Source organism: Mus caroli, unplaced genomic scaffold (assembly GCF_978045245.1).
Source record: "Mus caroli unplaced genomic scaffold, Mus_caroli_1 scaffold_13, whole genome shotgun sequence".
NCBI classification, from domain to species: Eukaryota; Metazoa; Chordata; class Mammalia; order Rodentia; family Muridae; genus Mus; species Mus caroli.
In genome coordinates this window covers 8,915,497-8,937,477 of record NW_028227268.1, presented here as the reverse complement: position 1 = coordinate 8,937,477, position 21,981 = coordinate 8,915,497, and positions in this window count along the sequence as shown.

The window sequence follows — 21,981 nt, the reverse complement described above, 5'->3', positions numbered from 1 at the left end:
GCCATATAAGATAAGAGACTTAATCTAAGTTTTGCCCAAATTCCTGATCTGTGTATTTGCCACATACAGTATTTGTGGCTTTGAGCCATTGAGTTTTTGATGACTCTTCACACAACAGTGTATAGTTGCTATCTAAGGGTTTTTTCTCTCCTTTGGGATAGCCTCAGCTATCATTGATTACTTTCTTGAAGTTTACTGGAACATGGGCCCCAGGATAAAGATCAAGCTGAAATGAAAGGACCTGAGGTCCCAATGGATCAGCAAACCTCAGTTCTGAAGTTCATCTTCCTTGGGACATCTTCATAATCCATGATCTCACTTTCTAAACCAGGTCCCATTAAGCTTTGTGTCACACGTGTAGAAGCATCGTTGACTAACCGTCAGTCAGGTTGACTGCATTAGGCTAAAACGTGGGGTTCCTGGTCTACAATGGCATTGCCCCTGCTAGATTATCTTGGAGATGTCACCCAACTTTTCTAGAGCTCTTCTCCCATATTGAACGAGAAAAGAATATTTTCTTTTCCATCCTTAATTTACAAGATGTTTCAAACACCGGTGGATTTTTTTTTTTTAATAAACTCACAGAAACACAAGGTACCACTGGGATCCATACATGGACGATTCTGCCCTCCTGAACTTAGACTATGAGAGTACTTACAGCATCCTTTGACAGTTTCATGCAAGCTTCACGTCCGTGGTTTGAGGTGATGGGTATTGCTGCAGCCTTTCTGTGTAGATATACCGTCAGGTCAGACATGTTGAGTACTCAGTCATACAATAATTGATTCATACAATGGTAGTAAAGTTGGAACTCGAACCCGTATCATCTCATGTTGGTTCCGTTATCAGTCACACAATCTCGTTACCACCCTGCTACAGAGAGAAGACCCGGCTCCTTGGCAAGGGGTTTCTGGCCTCATGGAAACCTTTGAAGGAGCTGCTCTAAGAAACAGCAGCTCTGACCTCCCATTGACTCCCAACTTTCATTTCCAGATGATGCTAGGATATTTTCCCCTCTCTTGTCTGTAGAACTCTACTTCTAACCCAGTCTCCACATCTAAGTGTCCTGCTCTGCTTTTTTGTTACTGGTGTGTGTGTGTGTGCCTCTGTGTGTGTGTGTGTGTGTGTGTATGTGTGTGTGTGTGCAGCTCAAGTGCATGAGCATGTGTGAGTGTGTGAAGCCAACAGTCAGCCTCGGGATATTTATCTTTGAGCACCATCTACCCTGACTTTGAGACAGGGTCTCTCCCTTGCCTGAAACTGACTGAGGTTTGGTTGGCTGGTCAGCGAGTTCTGGGACTCCATGTTTCTTTCTCTCTCTCTCCTCAATGCTGGGGTTATAAGTGCATGCTGCTGTACTTGGCTTTTCTATAGAGGCTTCAGGTCTCAAACCCGGGTCCCTATGCTTGTAAGTCAAGCACTTTACTGACTGAATGTTTCTTCAAAGTCATCTTCCCAGCTGCAGACAGCAGAACCTTCTGACCATTATATTTCTCTGGATCTGTGTTCCAGTCACCCCAGCCTGGAGACCCAGGGCCACTTCCCCTCTGCTCTTGGCAACACACCATGGCACACTGTATCAATGGACCTTACATCCGCTGGCCTTGGTGTCATTACCTTGCCCACCCTGTCTTTTGTCATTTTCTTTTGTCCAGACCACTGGCATCTGCTTCTAAGTAGTTTCCCTACTGCCATCTCTTCTCACATTCCCAGGTCCCTTCCAATGGGAGATCAGAGCTGCTGTCTCTTTGAGCAGCTCCTTCAAAGGTTCCCACAAGGGTCCACACATCTTAGCCCAAGAAATGGCCCAGAGCTTACTAAGAATTGTGAATCATTTGCCCATGCCTCTCACCATCCCCGTCCATCTTTTCCTTCAGAGCCCCTGTAAAACATCCCCTCTGCCTGGAGGAGAGGCTACCTTCAGGAATCTTCCTTAGTGATTACCCACATTTTAATCTTGTCATTTCTTCTGTCCCCAGCTATTTAATGTGTGTCCTAATCACGTAGTATAGCTGGGCTTACCTTACTCACTGAAATTTGGTTCTGATATGTTTTCTTTACCCCATTGTAATCTGAGAGCATGGCCACACCCTCCTTGTTTTGATAGCCATTCCCAGGACCTGGCTAAGCAGCTAGCTCAGTGGAGGTGTCCAATCACCATGCATGGAATGTGTTGGTGTGACTAGAGTTTGGGGTTGGGCAAAGAGGTGTTCTAGAGGCCATATGTCCAATTCCATCTTCTTCTGACTTCCCTGTCTACAGAATGACACAGGTCAAGCAAGGTCCTAACGAGTCCCCTGTTGGTTGTGGGGCATATAACTAATCCCAAAATACACTTGAACAACTTCATGAAAGCACTTTTCAAATAGCTTTATGGCAGATCCAGGCCCACAAGGTTGGAGGCCAATGGCTGAAGATTTATTGAATCACAACATGACCTTGGGGATAATGGGCATTGTGTTTCCTAACACAATGAGGGAACCAGGCCACCAAATCACCCCCCCCCCATGTGAAAGACCAGCCGTCAGGCTCCATGCAACCTCAACTGGCCAAAGACCTCTCCTTGGGCTGTGCATGGGCTGCTGGTCAGGTCCACAGGCTCAGAGAGAGGACCTGGAAAGTCCCAAATGTGTGGTCACCAGGGCAGGTCAGGGAGGAAGGGGGTGGGAGAGAAGAGAGGAATTGTCAGGACGCAGTGATTTAGTGTCTGTCTCTTTTCTGCCTCCCTGCCTGCCTCCCTCCCATCACAGCCTCCTGCACAAGGAACTATTGAGCTGGGACAGAACAAACGCTCCCTTATGCGGCTCCACGGAGTCTCTTGGGTTGTCCGAGACAGCTGCCTGTAGCACGCTATGGTTACTCATTACCCGGGTTCCCAGGCAGGAAAAGGAGGGAGCTTAATAGACCGAACTAAACCCCCAGCTCAAATACTCCGGCCATAAATAAATAAATAAGTCAGGTGTACCAGGGGGGAAGAGGAGGCCACTGCGCAGGAGGGGGTGGGGAGGGCTCAGCAAGTGAATGAGTGGGAAAAAAAAAAAACAAACCAAGCACTTCTAAAGGAGAAGATGAGGGAGGAAAACTCCCATCCGAGAAAGCACAGAGGGGCGTTTGTGCTTGCTGCTGCCTGCAGAGTGGACTAGAGTCTCAGAAGGCCATGCGAGGACCAGGCAGACAGCTAGGACTTTGAGGGCATTGGGGAGAAAGGCCTGTTTATCCAGCTGTTGTGCCCCAACTTTTGGAAGCATGGCTCGCTTCTTGAAAGCTACAAGGAGTGATTGTAGAAGTGATGATGGACGGGTCATGTCTTGCCTTCCTTCTCACTCACAAAACACAGTCTTACCCACAGCTGACCCAGCTCCCATAAAACAGATGAAGACAGTAGGGATGGGTGTGTAGGCAGAGGAGTGGGGGACTGCTGGCAATGAAGCCAGGTTATACATGTCAGAGAGACAGACAGACAGACAGACAGACAGACACACACACACACACACACAGATGCAGCCAGCTGGCCGTGAACTCACTAAGTAGCCAAGGATGACCTTGAGCTATGCTCCAGACTCCATGGCCCCCATATCTAAAGTAATCCACATGAAAAGGTCTGAAGCTGAATCTTCACATCTGTGCCCCACAAGGAGACAGTGGGTCTGAAGATAATTTTAGTTGTCACATCATGATGGTACTGGCCTTGAAGGATAGAGGCTAGGGTACTGTATCTTACAGTGCACAGGACAGCACCCTGTAAGACAGAACGGACTGGACCCAAATGTCATGGAGCTGTGTCTTAGAAGGCATGGGGGCCAGGCACCAGGCCACACCCCTATCTACTTAGGTGGATGGAGATCAGTCCCTTACGGTTTCCTCAATCTGCTGGTGCCTCAGGTGAGCCAGGAAGGGAGATGAGGGCAGTGCTGTTCCAGTCACACCAGTTGTGGGGGGTGGGGGTGGGGAGGACAACGTGCATATGTTTGATCTTGCCAGGTGGGGTGTGTTGTAGTTACGTGTTTGCATGTGATGCTATGCAAGTATTTGGCATATATGTGCACATGTGCGAGATATGTGTGTGTGTGTGTATGTGTGTGTGGTTTTTGTACACTCTATGGGGATGTGCATGTGTGATCTGTACCTATATGTTATATATGTATTGTTTGTAGATGTTCACAGATGCTATTTGTATGTTGTGTGGGTATACATGTGTGTGACCTGTTCTCAGATGTTATGCATGCATTGCGTGTAATGTGCATGTATGTGATTGTGCCTGTATGCTATAAGTATATTGTGTGTGGATGGCAAGGATTTGTGCATTGTATGTGATCATTCATGTTATGTCTACATATGTGTTATGTCTACATTGTACATATATGTGATCTGTACATGAATGTTATGTATGCATTGTGTGTTGGCTCACATATGTATGATCTATGCATTATGTTATATGTGCATTGTGTGTGGTGTGTGCATGCATGTGGATGTACATGGATGTCTATGCAGTATGTGCATGTATATATGTGGTACATGTATGCATGGCTGCAGTAGATGGCCAATGGCACAGCAAGATAAGCAGGAGAGACTATCCCATAGTAGCTGGTAGATGAGGGCCTCTTTAGCAGACAGGATACTATCTGGAGAGACTTCAAGAACAGGCTGTCTTAATTACTCAGGAGCTGTGTGACCTTGGACAAGGCATTTAACTTCTGTAGACCCCAGTTGTTTCTCTATAAATGCATTCTAGGAGTGCCTACTTTGTGGGTTACAAGAATCAACACATTTTTATAAACTGCCATGGCATAGAGCAAACACTCACCAGAGAGTTCTCCAGATTGTAGGAGGCAGTTCTTCCTGAAGGCTAACCTACCACCTGTTTAAATTTCTGCCATTCAAGGACAGTCATTCTCCATGAGTCTATCCCCATAGTGTCCTGTTGATTTCAGCTACCTTTCTGTGCCCATGTCTGAACTACATATTCCAGCAGTCCCGAGTTCTTCTGACCCAGAAAGGGAGGAGAGAGTGAGCTTCTTATCAATTCCCTGCTTCCCACAGGGCCTGGGGACCCCAAGCCTTCCCTGGTGGCTCCAGTAGACTGCCTGCCTTGTGCCTACAGCCGGCTCCTTCCTTCCTAGGTCCCTCAGATGCCTGCCAATGTTATTGCCACCATAAAACAATGACAGGCACTCAATCAGCCTGCCCTGGCCTTCACAACCAGTTTGTCAGAGCCACCCCTCCCTTCCTCCTTGTTAGCTCTCCACTTGCTTATCTGCTGCTGGAGACAGAAGTCTCGGTTTAATTGTAGCAAATAAATTATTGATCTCCAAAGCCGGCTCCTCCCATGCACACGACAATCCCTTCCATTCACAGCACTGGGGCGGGACTGCCATCTGGGCAGACCCCGAGTCGGCAACAAAGGGAGCACCCATCTTGGAGTCTGCATTCTATCCACACCCAGAGGGACCTGAAGCAGGCAAGTAAAATCCCTCTTTTGCCTGCCAAGAAGCAGCTCCCACCCTCTCTGTCCTTGACATCAGCAAAGGTCTTGACAACAGCGTGACCACTCTGGGTCCTTGGGAGCTGAGCAGTGAGTGGTATGTAGCTGCTGCCTAACTCGTGGCATCTTATGAGCTGGCAAGACACATGCTTGAGCAATGTGGAGTTAGTGAAGGATCGTGGATCCGCGCCCTCTCCCATCTCTGGCTGTACAATTGCATCATCGCTGTTAACACAGGGTAACCCTTGTAACACATCCACATATTGACTCTTGGTACTCACTGCTCTTGGGTACCAGGCACTGCCTTTAGCACGCTCTCTCAGTGACCATCCTACAAACAGGGAAGCCAAAGTTCAGAGCGTCGAAATTACAAGGCCCCTGAGGAACAGTGAGTCTAGAATTTGAATTCAGCACACGTCTACGGCTTGTTTATTCAAGACAGTACCTAATGTAGCCCAGGCTGGTCTCAAACTTGCTATAGAGGCTGATACCCACAAACTTAAGGATCCTCCTGCCTCCACCTCCCAAGTGCGAGGATTACAGGCACATCATGCCTGGTTTAGAGGAGACTGAACCCGGAACTTTCTTCAGGTTGTTCAAGCACTCTATCAACCGAGCTATACACCCCTGTCCTGCAATGTCAGATCTTGGCGATGACCAATCTGGAGGTTCTTAAGTATTTCTCCCCAGTCCGTCATCCCCTTTCCTGGAAGGGGAAATCACACCCGGTTTGTTTCATTAGTCTTTTTATTCTCGTGGCGATTTATCTTCCTGAATAACATGTTGCCCAGTTAGAGATTTGAACGTCGTCTAAGTGACCTCATATCGCCTACCGCCTGCATTCTCTTCCCCAACTACAGGAATCTACTTCCTTACAATTTCCTCTGCGCCTTTCTGATGTAGAGCCTTTGCTCCACCACAGCACTCCTGGGGAAGTCCAAACTGTTTTCATTCACATTCACGAATAAAGTCTTTGTGAAATGTTGCAGAGTTGACAAAACCATCCTCGCCCATCATCCGGCTCTAGCACAGATCTGCACTCTCTTCTTTTTCTAACAATCTGGATGTCTGTTAAAATGAGACCCGTGTTCCACATAGGGTTCTGGGTATTTCTGAGAAGCCTGGAGGGATGCTTGGGCACCGAGCTTCTTGTTGCTTGTGTGTTCTATGGATTAACAGGGCAGTACTCTAACGAGACCATGAGTGAACACTGGGGGCTGAGAGGTAGCTGGTGGTGGTATGGGTGGCTTATTTTCCAGCATGAGGACCTGAGTTCAAATTCTCAGCACTCACAGAAAAAGCTCGGCTGGCTGTAAACCCGAAGTGCTATGGGGAAGAGACCAGAGGATGGCTGGGGCTTAATAGCTGCCAGCCTAGCTCCAGGTTCCGTGGGAGACTTTACCTTAGAGGACTAAAGTTTAAAAGATAGAATCAGACTCCTGATCTCCTCTTCTGGCTTCATGTGGTGGATAAGCTCTCTCTCTCTCTCTCTCTCTCTCTCTCTCTCTCTCTCTCATACACACACACACACACACACACACACACACACACACACACAAAGAATGAGCTTTGGAGTCCCTTGTATTAATCACCTATTGGATAACACTGCAAACAAACCGCCCATACACCCCGTGGTGGCTCACAATAGCAGGCATTCATTCTTACATTTACACCCCTACTGCCTGGGGTTTTGCAATCCAGGATGGCTCTCAACCAGGCCCTGTGGCTTGCAGTTGTCTATAGATGAGCATGGATCCAGAACTCAAAGGCTTCAATCAACGAGTGACTTCTCCTGATTCTTTGGGTTCACTGGGATACTCTCTGCTAATCTTGCCTGGGCTCACTCCTGTGGCTTGAATCCCAGTAACCTTAATCACCTGCTTGGCACTTGGTACGAGATGTGGACTGGGACTCCTTAGGCTTCTTCTAGGTGGCCCCTGACTCCCTACATACTCACTTGGGCTGACTTCCTCCCCAGCCTCCAGGGAGATGGCTACAGTGATGAGTCCCACTTCACAGCAAGCTTCTAGCAATCATGCAGAGAGTCAGTCCATAAAATCCTCATTCTTTAAATCTGGGTCCCCAAAGCTGTTATCCCCACACAGCCCACACATGCTGTGTGTCTCTCCCTAGTGCCTTTGTCACAGATCCAGAGAAGGGCGGGAATATAGTGCTTTTTTCAGGAATGAAATTGACCCTTGGTGAGTTTGAAATGGACGCTAGCCATTGATGATGTTGAGTGCCCCATTCAGGCTGGAACAGTGGCTACACAGAGTGAACAGAAGGGCTAGCCTACAGCTGGTTAAAGCCTTGGAAGGCAGGGAAAGAGCCACTCTGGGAGGTCTCCATGTGGTCTGGTATTGGCTTGGCTCAGCTGGAGGTGGCTAACCCATGACTCTGAGCCTTGGGAAAATGACCACACTGGGTAGCCGGGGATCCTAGTCTACCTAGTCTAAGCCCCGTGAGTGTATGATTCTGGGGAAGGCAGTGCCACCTTCTTGGATCTCAGTTTCTCCATCTACAAATGACTTTGGTGACTTGAATGTGTCCCTTCAAGAATTGACAGGTTGCAAGCTAAAGCCCCAGACTTACCTATCAAAGATATCTTGAAATTATCTCAGGGGGGTGATTAGGATTCATGCTGAGGTCATGGTGAGATTTTGAGAATCAGACCCTGTTGATGGCATTAGTGGCTTTATGAGGAGAGGAAGAAAGACCTGAGCCAACATGCTTGGTCTGCCTCACAGTGTGAAGGCCCCACCTACCATGTTATGCTGGAACTGTGTGGCTATAACCAGCTGTCAGAGCCTTGATGTTGGACTTGACACCTCCAAAACTGTACGACAAACAAACCTCTTTTCTTTATACATTTCCAACCTTGAGTGTGTTGTCCTAGCAACGTTAACTAGACTGAGACGTACTGGTTTCCCCTAAGAACCATCAAGAGAGCGAGCAAGAGTCCCTAGAGCTGAATGCCATTCCAGATAACCACCTTGCAGGTAAATTCTAACAGTGACAGACTGTTGCCTTGGCAAATGATACAAAGGAGGCATGCTGTCATGGGCAATGACTAGATTTGGAATCAGAGTCCCTGATTCTAATCCTGATGGCCGCATAAAAGCCACCCATCCTCCAGGAGTCCTTCTCTGAAGGGAAACTAGCCCTTCCTCTCCAAGCCACTCAGGTGCCATGAGTTCCTCAGTGAGGGGAGGGAGGGACTTCATGCCCACCTTGGGACTCTGTCTGATTTGAGCTTGCAGAGGCTTGCACATGCTGTCACAGCTGCTGTGAGTTCATGTGAGCAGCTGTCTTGCTCTGTATGGAAGACAGTGACTCCTTGAAATCATCCACCACCTATGGCCTTTGTACCCTTCTTCTCCCATGATGGTCCCTGAGCCTTGAGCAGAGGGGACGTGATGTAGTAAGTTTACTATGTCAGATGGATAGCTGGATGTTTACGAGTTTATGGGCAATACAAATTGGGCTTGATGAGTTTTAAAGTTTTACACACACAGAGGCACACACACACACACAGTTGACTGGATAGGAAAGGGATGGATCTGGAAGGAGTTAGTGGAGGAGTAAGTATGATCAAAATACAGTGTACAAAATTCTCAAAAACAAACAAACAAAAAAAACCCCAAACCTAGTAAAAATGAGGAAGGAAAAAAGTTTTGTACATTTCAAATGGATATACAATTGTGATAAAGAAGATTGCTACCCATGCTCTTTCATCCATGATCTCCCTAGAGTATAGATTATAATTCTTGCCCCAAATATCTCATTTGTTCTCAAGAGAACCCAGTCAAATGGAAGGTGACCAAGCCCAGTCAACTTATAAGCACTTATGTATATGTTTAGGGGAGGGCGGAGGTGTGAATGCAGCCCTTCCCTGGACATCAGGGAAATGCTGAGTGAACCAAAGAGATGAAGTCAATGATGATGGTGGCAGAGAGACTCTTAAGTCTTCTAGGACTTCCTTTGGGGGAACCCCTACTCTGGAGACAGAGGCCCGCCATTTCCTCATCCTGTTCTTGGATGTTTTCTCTCTTCTAAGGGCAACCAAAGGACAAGTACCTTCTGATTGGAATGTCTTCTAAACATGCAACATCTGGAGGGTGGGATGACAATGCCCCCCTTTATATAGCTGGGAAATGGGAAGGGCAATAAGACAACATTATACCCGAAGAGCTGGAAAGAGGTCATCTGGTGGTATATCCTGTTGCAAAGCACAGTAAATCACAGCCAGCCCTTACTTGGGTACCAGAAGCCATTCTAAACATGTCATCCATAGAGTCTTACTTAGGTGACAGTTTGCCAGAGTGTCACAGTGAAGGAGCAGGGTTTTATGTGAAAGCATTCCGAGTCAGGAGATCAGAGGTCAAAGGTAAATTAGAGCCATACCTACATCTAGTTGGCTATTGAAATGTTAGTAACCAAATTTTCCATACCTAACAAGAACCATCTTATTCCTCTACAGTAAAATGGGAGTGCCACAGAGCAGTATTTGGGAAGGCTAATGATATAGCTCAACAGATAGCTTGTCCAGCATCCATGAAGCCCAGTATTCAATTCCCAGAACCACAGAACAAGGTCGTTTATACCTGCAATCCTATCACTTGGGAAGTGGAGGCAGGAGAATCAAAAGTTCAAGGTCAAACTCCCCTAAGTCACAGGTTCAAGATTAGCTTGTCTCAAAAAAAAAAAAAAAAAACCAAAATGACAGCAACACAATACTAATATTTAGAGGTATCCATTAAAAAGCCAAGTCTTTGTCTCTGCACCCTACAATCATGTTGGGCACTAGTCATCCAGTATCAGAGCTCCTCCCCATAGCCCTACATTCAGAGTGTTCTCCAGGCATTTGGAAAAAGTGCATTCTAGGAAAGATAGAGACCCAAAGTATGAGATAGTGGGGTGGCAAAAAAAAGAAAAAAGAAAAAAGAAAAAAAAGAAAGAGACCCAAGGGAAGGACTAGGGAGATGAATCAGTAAAGTTCTTGTTGTGAAGGAATGAGGACCAGAGTTCAAATCCCCGCATCCCATGAATAATTGGATACGGTAACTGGCATCTATAATCCCAGCACTCCCACAGTAGATGGGAGGCAAACAGGTGAATCCCTGGAAGCTCACTGGGCAGCTATCCAGGCAGCAAAAGAAACTCTGCCTCAAATAACATGGAAGATGGAGACCAAGTGGCCAAGACTGAACTTGTACATGAGCAGCATAGTACACACCAGACCCCCCAACACACATAGACACATTTCATACACACACCAGGAAGAAGATAAAGAGGACAAGGAGGAGGAGGAAAAGGAAGATGGGAAGATGGAGGAGGAGGAAGAAGAAGAGGAAGAAGAGGATGGGGAGATGGAGGAGGAAGAAGAAGAAGATGGGGAGATGAAGGAGGAAAAGGAGGGAGAGGAGGGAGAGGAGGAAGAGGAGGATGAAGAGGAGAAGGAGGAGGAGAAAACAGAAGAAAACCCAAACCAAAGTATATCCATACCTTCCATTGTTTTCCTTGGAGAGACAGAGGGAAACACTGCAGGAGATCTGGAGAAGGGATTTTACGACGACTAGAGATTTTGGGAACTAGAAAATGTGGTAGCGGAAATTAAAAAGTTGAGACTGAAGCTGAGAGATAATGCTAAGCAGGCCACAAGGAGGAAGGAGGTATGAAGGGGACCGGAAAGAAAGATGCTCAGACTAGTTATGCCAACAACCGGAGTTTCACAGGAGGGGACTCTGTGGGGAAGGGGCTTGCTGCACACTATAAAGACCAGAGTTTGATTCCCATCACCCTCCTGAAAAGCTGGGTGTGGCACTGGCTCCTGTAATCCCGAGCACATCCTCGGGGCTCGACAGGCTGCCAGGCAAGCTACAAAGGTGACTTCCAAGCCTCCGTGAGAAGCCGTCTCCCAGAAATAAGAGGGCTTCGGAGGAAAGATACCTGAGGTTGACCTCTGACCCCCACACACATTCAAGCACACTTGTATGTTTAATATCCCTCTCATAGACAGTCATGTATACTCATGTATGCACACACAGACAAACACACACATACACACACACACACACACACACACACACACACACACACACACACAATAATTCCAAAAAGAGAAATAGACAAAGATGAGGAAAAGATTGTAACAAAAGGGATATAAGAAAGTAACACAAGTTTTTGGATAAAAACCAGCAATTGATGGTCCCGGTCAATGAACGGAAACAGACCTGTGCCAAACTACCATGTGTAGCATGGAGTTTCAGCAGGCCCCCTCCTCATGGGCAATGACTCTCCCATCAATCACCCTGACCCGCCCACTCCAGTCTCCTTTTCCACTTAGAAACACAAGGACCCTTTGATTACAAAGGCCCATTGGGAAACTCCAGGATAATCTCATTTTAGGGCCAGCTGTTAAAACCTCATTGCCATCTGCAACCTGGGGTTCCTTTTGCCTTGTAACAAGATGTTCTTCCCATGTTCTGGGGAGAGGGGGGGATTCAGACATCTTCAGGAGGCCATCATTCTGTCAAACAGTCCTGAGCATGTTGCAGATGTGTGTAAAATCTGAGTGCCTCCACCACCACCACCCCGGACAAAAGGAAGAGTGATGCTGGGTATTTGGGCTGAGGATTCTGGAGCAGAGAGAAAGCAGGAGGTTGCCGTGGTAACACATGCCAGCTGCCCCAGTACAGGCCAACCCTAGAGTGTACTCCAAGTTCACCAGAGACATGGGGAAGGCCAATGAAGGAAGACTTTGATTGCAAAAAGCCAAAAGCAAGCCTAAGTAAAGGAAGGATTCTCAGCTAAGCAGTAAAAAGGTTGCATCTTACATCTAAGTAAGGAGAAATTCTAGGACAAAACAAAAAACTGCATTGGGAAGTCAGAGATCACTCCCAAATCAAGTATCTTAATTGAAATTTAGACAGTTGATAGAAGAGGGGTAGACTTGGGACCATAGAGTATGACTTTCTCCAAACTCGTCAGCATGCGGTTCAACTTTTTCAGCTTATATTTACTTAATAAGAAATGCACTTTACAGAGCTGGAGAGATGGCTCCTTGTTTAAAGGTGTGTGCTCCTCTTGCAGATGACCAGAGTGGGTTCCCAACACCCCTGTTGGCCAGCTTATAACCACCTTTAACTCCAGCTTCAGAGGATCTGATGCCCTCATCTGGCCTCCACAGGCACCTACACTCACATGTGCAAAAGTTACAAAGTTACGACACATACATACACATAATTAAAAAATAAGAAATAAAAATATTTGGAAGGAAGACATACACTGAAAAGTGGGGATGGGGGATGGGGAGGGTGGGCATTGTAGGAAATTAAACCTGGGGCTCATATGTGCTAGGCAAGCACTCGACCACTGAGCCCATAGCCCAGGAAATATATTTTTAATTAAAAAATGATAAACATTGCAGGAGTGTCAGAAGGGACAATGAAAGTTCGAGGTCACAGGGTGCCCTTGGCTGGCATGCAGCAGGCTGGAGGAATCTCCAGGAAGACTCTAGGTAGCAGCACAGATTTGGCTAAGAGGTGACCTTACAGCTCTAGCTCAACTAAGGTGCAAGTGTGCCTCCCCTGGTGAGCACACCCACTGCCACCTCCCCTGAGCTCCAAAGAATGAATTCTGAAGGCAGAATTCCACACTCCACCCCTGATCAGCCCTCGCTTTATAGTCCAGAACTGCAGACCAGGAAAAGAAAAGGCAGGACTGGGTTGCAGGAAGAGAGGGACCATGGGCCACAGCATCCAGGACACGAAGCTGGCCCTGGGGAATGTAACTAAGATCTTTATCATCCAACATCGTTCTGGCACACTCAGTGTGATCCACCTGTCTCCAGCGTCAGGCAAATGAGTAGGTTCACAGGCAGAGGCCTGCCCTGCCAAACAATGCTTCTCTTTGTCTCCTCTCAGGGCTCAGGAGCCTCAAGGAAGCCAAATCCATCAGCACCTGTCAGGGCCCTGGATGTACACAATACAAGCTGTGATCCCCACTCCCCAGCCAAGCCCCGGGCAGCTCTGACTGACACGCAACTTGTCAGTCACCTTCTCAGAGTTAAGGGTGGGGACCCGTAAAGAGGTGGGGGGCAGGGAGAACGGGCTCTCCTTCCCAGAAGTCAACCAGGGCCAAAGAAAGTTCTCATGAAAGCCTGATGCATCCTTTCTTTTTAAAAAGCCCAAGCAGCCTGAACAGAGAAGGAAAACGGTTTGCATATACTGGCAAAGGCTCTCTGGGTTAGTGAGCAAAGTTGTCTGCTGGGGTGACACACACACACTTGACTCGTATGACCAGCAGCCTAGGGGATAGAGGAGGACAGAGGTGTGTATGTGTTGGGGGTGGGGGTAATCCAGTTCCTAAGTGTTATGTCCTACCAAGTTACCTCAGTCAAAAGAGGAGAATTCCCTTACAATGTGGTGGCTACAGAAGTTTGAAGCTGTTGTGGCCAAGCAGAAAGCAGAAGTAGATTCTGTGAGGGTGCCCACGTTATTCTATGTATTTCCCACCTCCTTCCTCCTTCTCTTCCTTCCTTTCTCCTTCCCTTCTTTCCTCCCCTTTCCTCTCTCTCTCTCTTCTTTTTCTCCTCCATTCCTTTCCTCTTCTTCCTTTCTTTCCACAGAAGCAGGTACTCTCTTAGCCCAGGCTAGCCTCAAAGCCGTTGTATAGCTGACGATGACCTTGAACTCCTGATTCTCCAAACTCTACCTCCAGGGTGCTGGGGTTACAAAAGTGAGCCACTACAGCCAGTTTATATTGGCACTGGGGATTGAAACTTTGCTTTGTACACGCTAGAAACATCTGTTGAGCTATACTCCCAGCCTCTGGTCTATGCAACTCTTGGTGCCTTAGCGGCCAGGCCCTCCTTTCCTTCCTCCCTCTAGCCATGTCTCGGCCAGCCTCTAGGCCAGGGATATTACAGGTGTTTCCTTTGGGCAAACAGAGTCCTCCTCTGCTCATGCCTACATTGATCTTGCCACTCAACAGCAAAGAGGGGAGGGCACAGGAGAGGAGGGTGTGGCCAACATCTGCGGAACCCTGGAGTGGGGGTCATTGGTGTGATTTGTCTTGCTTAGGCCACATGGGCAAGGCAGGTTCAGGAATTAACAATGACTGAGCCACCCTCTCTAAGTCTGTTCCTAGACGGAGCTCATAGGGTTATTCCGGGAATGAGCTAATGAATGAGTTTTGAGAAAAGGCCCAAATTCCCTTAGAAATATAGAATTCTTGAGCCAAAACAAGTAAGATTTTATTGCTTGCAGCCCAAAGCTGCTACTTAACTAAAAGGAAAGCAATAAAATATGTAATATATAACTTCTATAAATTATAGTAAATTTATGCAGCTAATTATAGTCATATAACAAATTATATAATGTCACTTTGTATGGCATGGTAATGGCATCAGAATCATGGCTGAGTCTATTTTCTGTTGCTATAACAGAATATCAGAGACTATATAATTTATAATGAATAAAGGTTTGTGCAGATATGATTCTGGAGGCTGGGAATCTCAAGAGTATAGAGCCAACATACTCCAAGGGGATGGAGAAGCAGTATGGTCGGGCCTCATTCTACTCTACATCCTAACACAATAGCAGATATCACATGGTGAGAAAAAAATGAGCAAGCCAGAGATGGCTTGGTTTGTAACCAAGCAATTTCTAAGATAATCCATTGAAACACCATGTTTTGATGAGGTCAGAGCCTTAAGGACTGAATCATTATCCAAAGATCCACTCCTAAATACAACTAACTTGCAACTGCAGGTTAAGCTTCCATCACACAAAGTTTGGGAGACACATTAAAGTCTTAGAGCCTTCCTTTTGAGATTCATATTGGTCAGTTTATCTGAGAACATGAGTGACAGTATGTCCTTTTTATTAGCACATGCATGTGTGTGTGTGTTCATTGGTGTTTTGTACATGGAGACCAGAAGCTGACTGGCACAGGGTCTCTCTGAGTCTGGAGGTCACCTTTTGTTGGGGTAAATAGTCACTGGACCAAAGTGATGGGCCGGTGAGGGCTTATAGGTGATGGATCTGTCAGCATTCATGGGTCATGGGTCCATGAAGCCTTATGGTGATGGGTCAGTAAGTGCTCATAGGTGACAGCTATTGGGCCCATGAGTGTTCAAGCAGGATATATCTATGAAGGCTCATGATGTCATTCTGTATTCTTGAGCTTAGCCTTGCAATTCTTCATAATAAAAAGATGAACAAAATCAAATTTCAAAGAGCAAAGTGAAAAATCAAGTGACATGTGCATGAACTCTGGTGAGCCTTGGACAGGAAGTAAACTGACATAGACAGGAAGTGACCAGACATAGATAGTACATGAGCAGACTTAGTAAGTGAGCAGACTTAGTACATGAGCAGACTTAGACAGTAAGTGACCAGATTTAGATAGTACATGAGCAGACTTAGACAGGAAGTGACCAGATTTAGATAGTACATGAGCAGACTTAGACAGTAAGTGACCAGATTTAGATAGTACATGAGCAGACTTAGACAGGAAGTGACCAGATTTAGATAGTACATGAGCAGACTTAGACAGTAAGTGACCAGATTTAGATAGTACATGAGCAGACTTAGACAGGAAGTGACCAGATTTAGATAGTACATGAGCAGACTTAGACAGGAAGTGACCAGATTTAGATAGTACATGAGCAGACTTAGACAGTAAGTGACCAGATTTAGATAGTACATGAGCAGACTTAGACAGTAAGTGACCAGATTTAGGTAGTACATGAGCAGACTTAGACAGGAAGTGACCAGATTTAGATAGTACATGAGCAGACTTAGACAGTAAGTGACCAGATTTAGATAGTACATGAGCAGACTTAGACAGGAAGTGACCAGATTTAGATAGTACATGAGCAGACTTAGACAGGAAGTGACCAGATTTAGATAGTACATGAGCAGACTTAGACAGTAAGTGACCAGATTTAGATAGTACATGAGCAGACTTAGACAGGAAGTGACCAGATTTAGATAGTACATGAGCAGACTTAGACAGGAAGTGACCAGATTTAGATAGTACATGAGCAGACTTAGACAGGAAGTGACCAGATTTAGATAGTACATGAGCAGACTTAGACAGGAAGTGACCAGATTTAGATAGTACATGAGCAGACTTAGACAGGAAGAGAGAAGATATGGCTTCGTTTGTATATTGTAGCAGCTACGACAGATTTTCATTTGTGTTTTATAACTAGGCAATATGAAGATGAGAAAAGAGGCTGGAGAGATAGTCTCTGAGCTGCAAAGTGCTTGCCACATACTGGGAACTTTAGTCTGATCCTCAGAACCCATCTCACCTCCACCTGTGTACCTACACCCCACACATGAACCTGCACGCACACACACACACACACACACACACGTGGACCCACACCCCACACATGAACCTGCACACACACACACACACACACACACACACACACACGTGTACCCACACCCCACACATGAACCTGAACATACACACACACATGTATATCCACACCCCACACATGAAGCTGTACACACACACATGTGTACCCACACCCCACACATGAACCTGCATACACAAACACACACACATCTCAATTTCATTGTTTTAAATATGATATATATTTAAACAGTGTTGGATGCAAAACCAGTCACTATTTTTGATGAGGCTCCACAGCAGAATGCAGTAAATTTTACTTAAAATACTTGAGTGTTCTTGCCAGACATATGTCACAAAGATAGAGATTAGCTGGAGAAACCTCTGACTTCTAAACACAGGGTACATTTTGATCATGGCTTCAGCTACTTTTATTATTTAAAATGTTTCTTCTTATGTGTATGGGTGTTCTGCCTGCATGTGTATCTATGCACCACTCACATACCTGGTGCCTGTCTAGGCCAGAAGGGGGCTTTGAGTTTCCTGGACCTGGAGTTACAAATGGTTGTGAACCACCACATGGAAATAGAACATGGGATTCTGATACCATTACCCTGGATGAACAGCCAGTGGTCTTAATGGCTGGGCCATCTCTCTAGCCTCTACACTAGCTTTTATTTCAAAGAAGACTGCCACAAAGACAGATACAAGCAGAGGGAAGAGGAGAATGGTTTGGGTGGCTTACAATGATTGTGTGTAGTTATCTAGAGCCCTGGGGTAAAGCAGCTAATTAGTCTAAAGGATGTTGTGTTAACTTTGTTGTCTGAGAAAACAGCCATCCTGATTTTAACCAGGGCATAGCTGGGTTCTTAGCAGATCCAGGCTGGAGGATGTTGGAATTAGTGAGGTAACATGAGAAGCTGCCAAGTAGTTCAATGTAAAGCCTAGCAGTCAGTCACATCCACCTGCTTACGAATTCTCCCCTTTGGTGAGTAACCTAGCCTCCTCCTCAGCGTAGCCTCTGACTCCCTTGGATGGTTTAAGCCCTCTTACCAAGTGATCCTTGATGGATAATGGTTGTATCCATGGGCCATGGGCCATGGGCCATGGGCAGCACAGGAAGTCCACACTCCCACCTGATGCAGGGTACCAGGTGCTCATGGATCACACCCCGAGGGTATCATCCTACTCCAGCCAAAGAAGGTCGACCAAGGAAGCTGAGCTCCCAGTGGGAGAAGCCTGGGTGTGGGCGGGGCGGCTGCCCTGATTTGGGAAAGGTGTGTTTGAGAGGCAGCTGGTGCCCTGGCTGTTGCTGCAACTTTCCAAACCACAAAGCTCTTCTGGAAGCTCCTGCCAAGGCTGATCCCAATCAGCCATGCTATCAACATTGTCATCTCTTACCCGGACATGCACTGGGTGCTGTGAGTTCTGAGGCTGAACCCTTGAGGAGTTTTGCCTTTTCCCAAAGCCATGTTACCTGCTCATCCAGGCACACTCCCACAGGAATGCCTACAAAGCTGGTCTCAGCATCCCTGATCCAAGCATAGTTTCATAGGAACGATCACGATGCAGGCACACTTCTAGAGGACTACTCACAATGGCGGTCTCAACATCCTCGGTCCAGGTATGTTTCCATAGAGGTGCTCATGATGTTTATCTGCATCCTGGTCCAGACATTCACACTAGCCCTATAGAAATGCTATAGAAATGCTGGTCTCAGCATGCCAACTCCAGACACATTCCTCAAGGATTCCTATGATGCCGCTCTTCATCTCCCTGTCATCCATCCCTTGTCCTTGCTCTGCCCATCTCTACTACCCCAATCTAATACATTAGGTTGTAGGTAGGTCACCAACCTGTTGCCATCTTTGTTGTGAGTGTTAACTTGTCAGGATCTAGAATCATCTGGGAAATGGGCCTTAAGTTGTTCTTGTTGGGTATTTGGTCCCAACAATGACAAAAGTTACTAAAACGTTTGTCCTCCACAGTTGGGAAAGGGATATTACAAATGATAGTGACCATGAAAGGGAAAACACCAAAACCTTTTTGACCTTGAGGGCTGTAGCATTCAGCTAGAGACTTTCATTATTTCCAGTGTCTTGGCACACCAAGGACAAAAAGAGGTCTTCACCCAGTAGGACTGTGAGGATGATAGCCAGAAATTGGCATCAGAATTTTTTTTTTCTGGCTTGGAATAAAAAGGAGAATTTGACTTGTCAGCACTCGCCAATGGATAGGTTTGCCAAGAATTCTGCAATAAACCAACACACACACCCACATCACCCTTCCTCCCAAACAGGCAGAACCTACTGAATAAGGAACTGACTCCCAGTCAGGAGGGCAATGTGGGTTCATGGCTTTGCTGGCTTCCAGAGCAGAGGACCTGAAAGTCAGTTCTGCCCAAGGATTTCTTACTACAAATGCCTGGGCTCCAGAGCAAAAATGTTCAGGCTTTATTTGACTTACAAGATTACAAACTCTGAATAAGTAACATACGTACTCCTTAAAGCTGTGAGAGAGGCTCCCGTCTACATCCTATTCTGTACTGGTTTGTTTATTTTGACAACTTGATACAAGCTAGAGTCATCTTGGGAGAAATGACTTTAAATGAGGAATTGCCTCCATCAGATTGGCCTGTGGGAAAGTCTGTTGGGGGCATTTTCTTGATGAGCGACCAGCACGGGAGGACTCAGCCCACTGTGGGTGGTGTCACTCCTAGGCAGGCAGGTGGGTTTTGTGATTCTGCCTTCAGGTTTCTGTCCTAATTGAGTTCCTTCCTTGACTTCCTTCAGTGATGCTATAATTGGGATGCATAAGCCAAACAGTTTCCTACCCAGCTTGGTTTTGTCAGCGTCTTCTCACAGCCACAGAAAGTAAAACAAAACACCTCTTAGAGGTCTAACGGTGGCACCACTTTAATTATCCCTCACCCCTGCGTCGTCCCTTAGTCCTCTTCCTTCTGACTCTTCCCAGCCACAAACAACACATGACTGAGGCTTCAACATCAAATGTCACCAGAGGTATCTTATTTGGAGTTGATTTGATTTTTAAAGGACCAAGATAAATGTAGTGACCCAAATTAAGACCTCCTTGCAGCATCCCAAGTATACCTCTGTGGAAATACCAACTTGAGTCAAAAGCTCATTTGGATTCCGTACCACAGTGCTCAGAGAGAAGATGGGAGGTGAAATTATATATATATATATACATATACATATATATAGGTTTATCTATATGTATATATATCTATATATATATCTATATATAGAGAGATAGATATATGGGGGGGGGAGACTATTCTCTCCTTGGCTTCTCAGCATCTGCCAAGGACCACGAGTTGGCTGTTGGCTACATCCCTGATCCACAGCTTGTACAGCAGCCTGTAGAACCTCCCCCAACCTCCATCCCCCAGAGAGGAGGGCAGAAAGATCAGGCTCAGGCTCAGAGAACAGAGATATCCATCCCAGGGGACAGCCTTGATTCCAGTCCTGTCCTGCCCACTTATCCTTGTCACAGTTCATTGGACTGCTCTGAGGTGTCCATATCAAAGAAAAGAGAACTCTGTCCTAACCATGTGTACTTGGTTTTGTCATGTCTTCCTTGATGGGTAAGGAACCTTTGAAATCCAGTCTCAAGACCTGGATTTATGGGCAACAGAGATAGAACGGCATTCTGTGATCATGTGACCACCCATAAGATTCTCTTGGTAGTTAACACACCTGAGAGACTCCCTGTTGGTCCGATGCCTTGAACAGACTTTTTAGAAAAGCCTGTATGTCAAAAAACTCAAAAAAACCCTCTAGGGGTGCCTTCAGTAGGGTTTTATTGCTGTGAAGAGACACTAAGACCAAGGCAACTCCTATACATAAAACATTTAACTGAGGCTGGCTTAGCGTTTCAGAGGTTCAGTCCATTATCATGCCAGGAAGCATAGCAGTGTCCAAGCAGACATGGTGCTGGAGGAGCCAAGAATTCTCCATCTTGATCCAAAGGCAGGCAGGAGGAGACTGGCTTCCACGGTTATCTGGGAGGGGGCTTTCATTCCACACCAGGCAGAGCCTGAGCATAGGAAACCTCAAAGCCTACCCCCATGGTGACACACTTCCTTCAACCAGGCCATACCTCCTAACAGTGCCACTCCCTGAGCCAATCATTCAAACACAGGTGTCTATGGGGGCTAAACCTATTCAAACTGCTACAAGGGGCTTGGTACATTCCCTTTGTGTCTGAGGAAGCCACCTGTGAGAAGCGCACCTCCCCAGCCCTCTAGACAGCAGGAGTAGACTTCTCACAATAGCGAGAGGAAACACAGATGTAGAGCCATCCAGTCAAGCTCCAGATGAGAACAGGGCTCAGCTGACATTATGAGTGTAGACTATGGGGTCCTAGCAGGGGACACGGATAAACTAAATCCTGGTTCCTGACCTGACCAAATGGAAACAGTGGTATGTGACATTTTGCTACAGTAAATTTGTGGCACTTTGTCACCTAGCGATAGACTTTCAGAAAATTACCAAATATGCCTGATATTCATATGTATGCTGCCCACAAATTCATATATCATTTATTTAAGAGAAGTCTGTTTTTATTTCCATCTCCTGCTATGGGCATGGTAGAAAACAAAGGCTTGTCCCATAATTTCACATATTCAGTTCAATACTCAGCTTTGCTGAAAGAGCAGTAAGAATTTACATATTTGTATTATTCTTACATTGGCTCCCTGTTTTCCATGGGACACCCTCCAAGACACTCTGGAGGACAAGCAGGCTGCATTGAACTCTGTCCCCGAAAGGCCAATGTCAGAGACAAGGTTCATTTCTGATACCCTTACACACACAGCCACAAGTAGAACCTGGACCCTGGCTAAGGGGCTCTTTCTGTCTGCATGGTCCCCAACTGTGTCAGATTTCCATCCCTGGGACAAATTATAAGGAGGAAAGCGTTTCTTTTTCTTCGTGTTTCAAAGGTTCATTCCACGGTTGCTCTGAGCCTGTGGTGGGGAAGAACATTATGGTGGTAACAAAAGATGAGGCAAAAAAGGAGGACATTGTCACCCCAAAAACCTCTCTGCTAGCTTCCTTTCTACTGTCCTGGTAAGCACCACAATCGACTTGGGCAAGACAGGATCT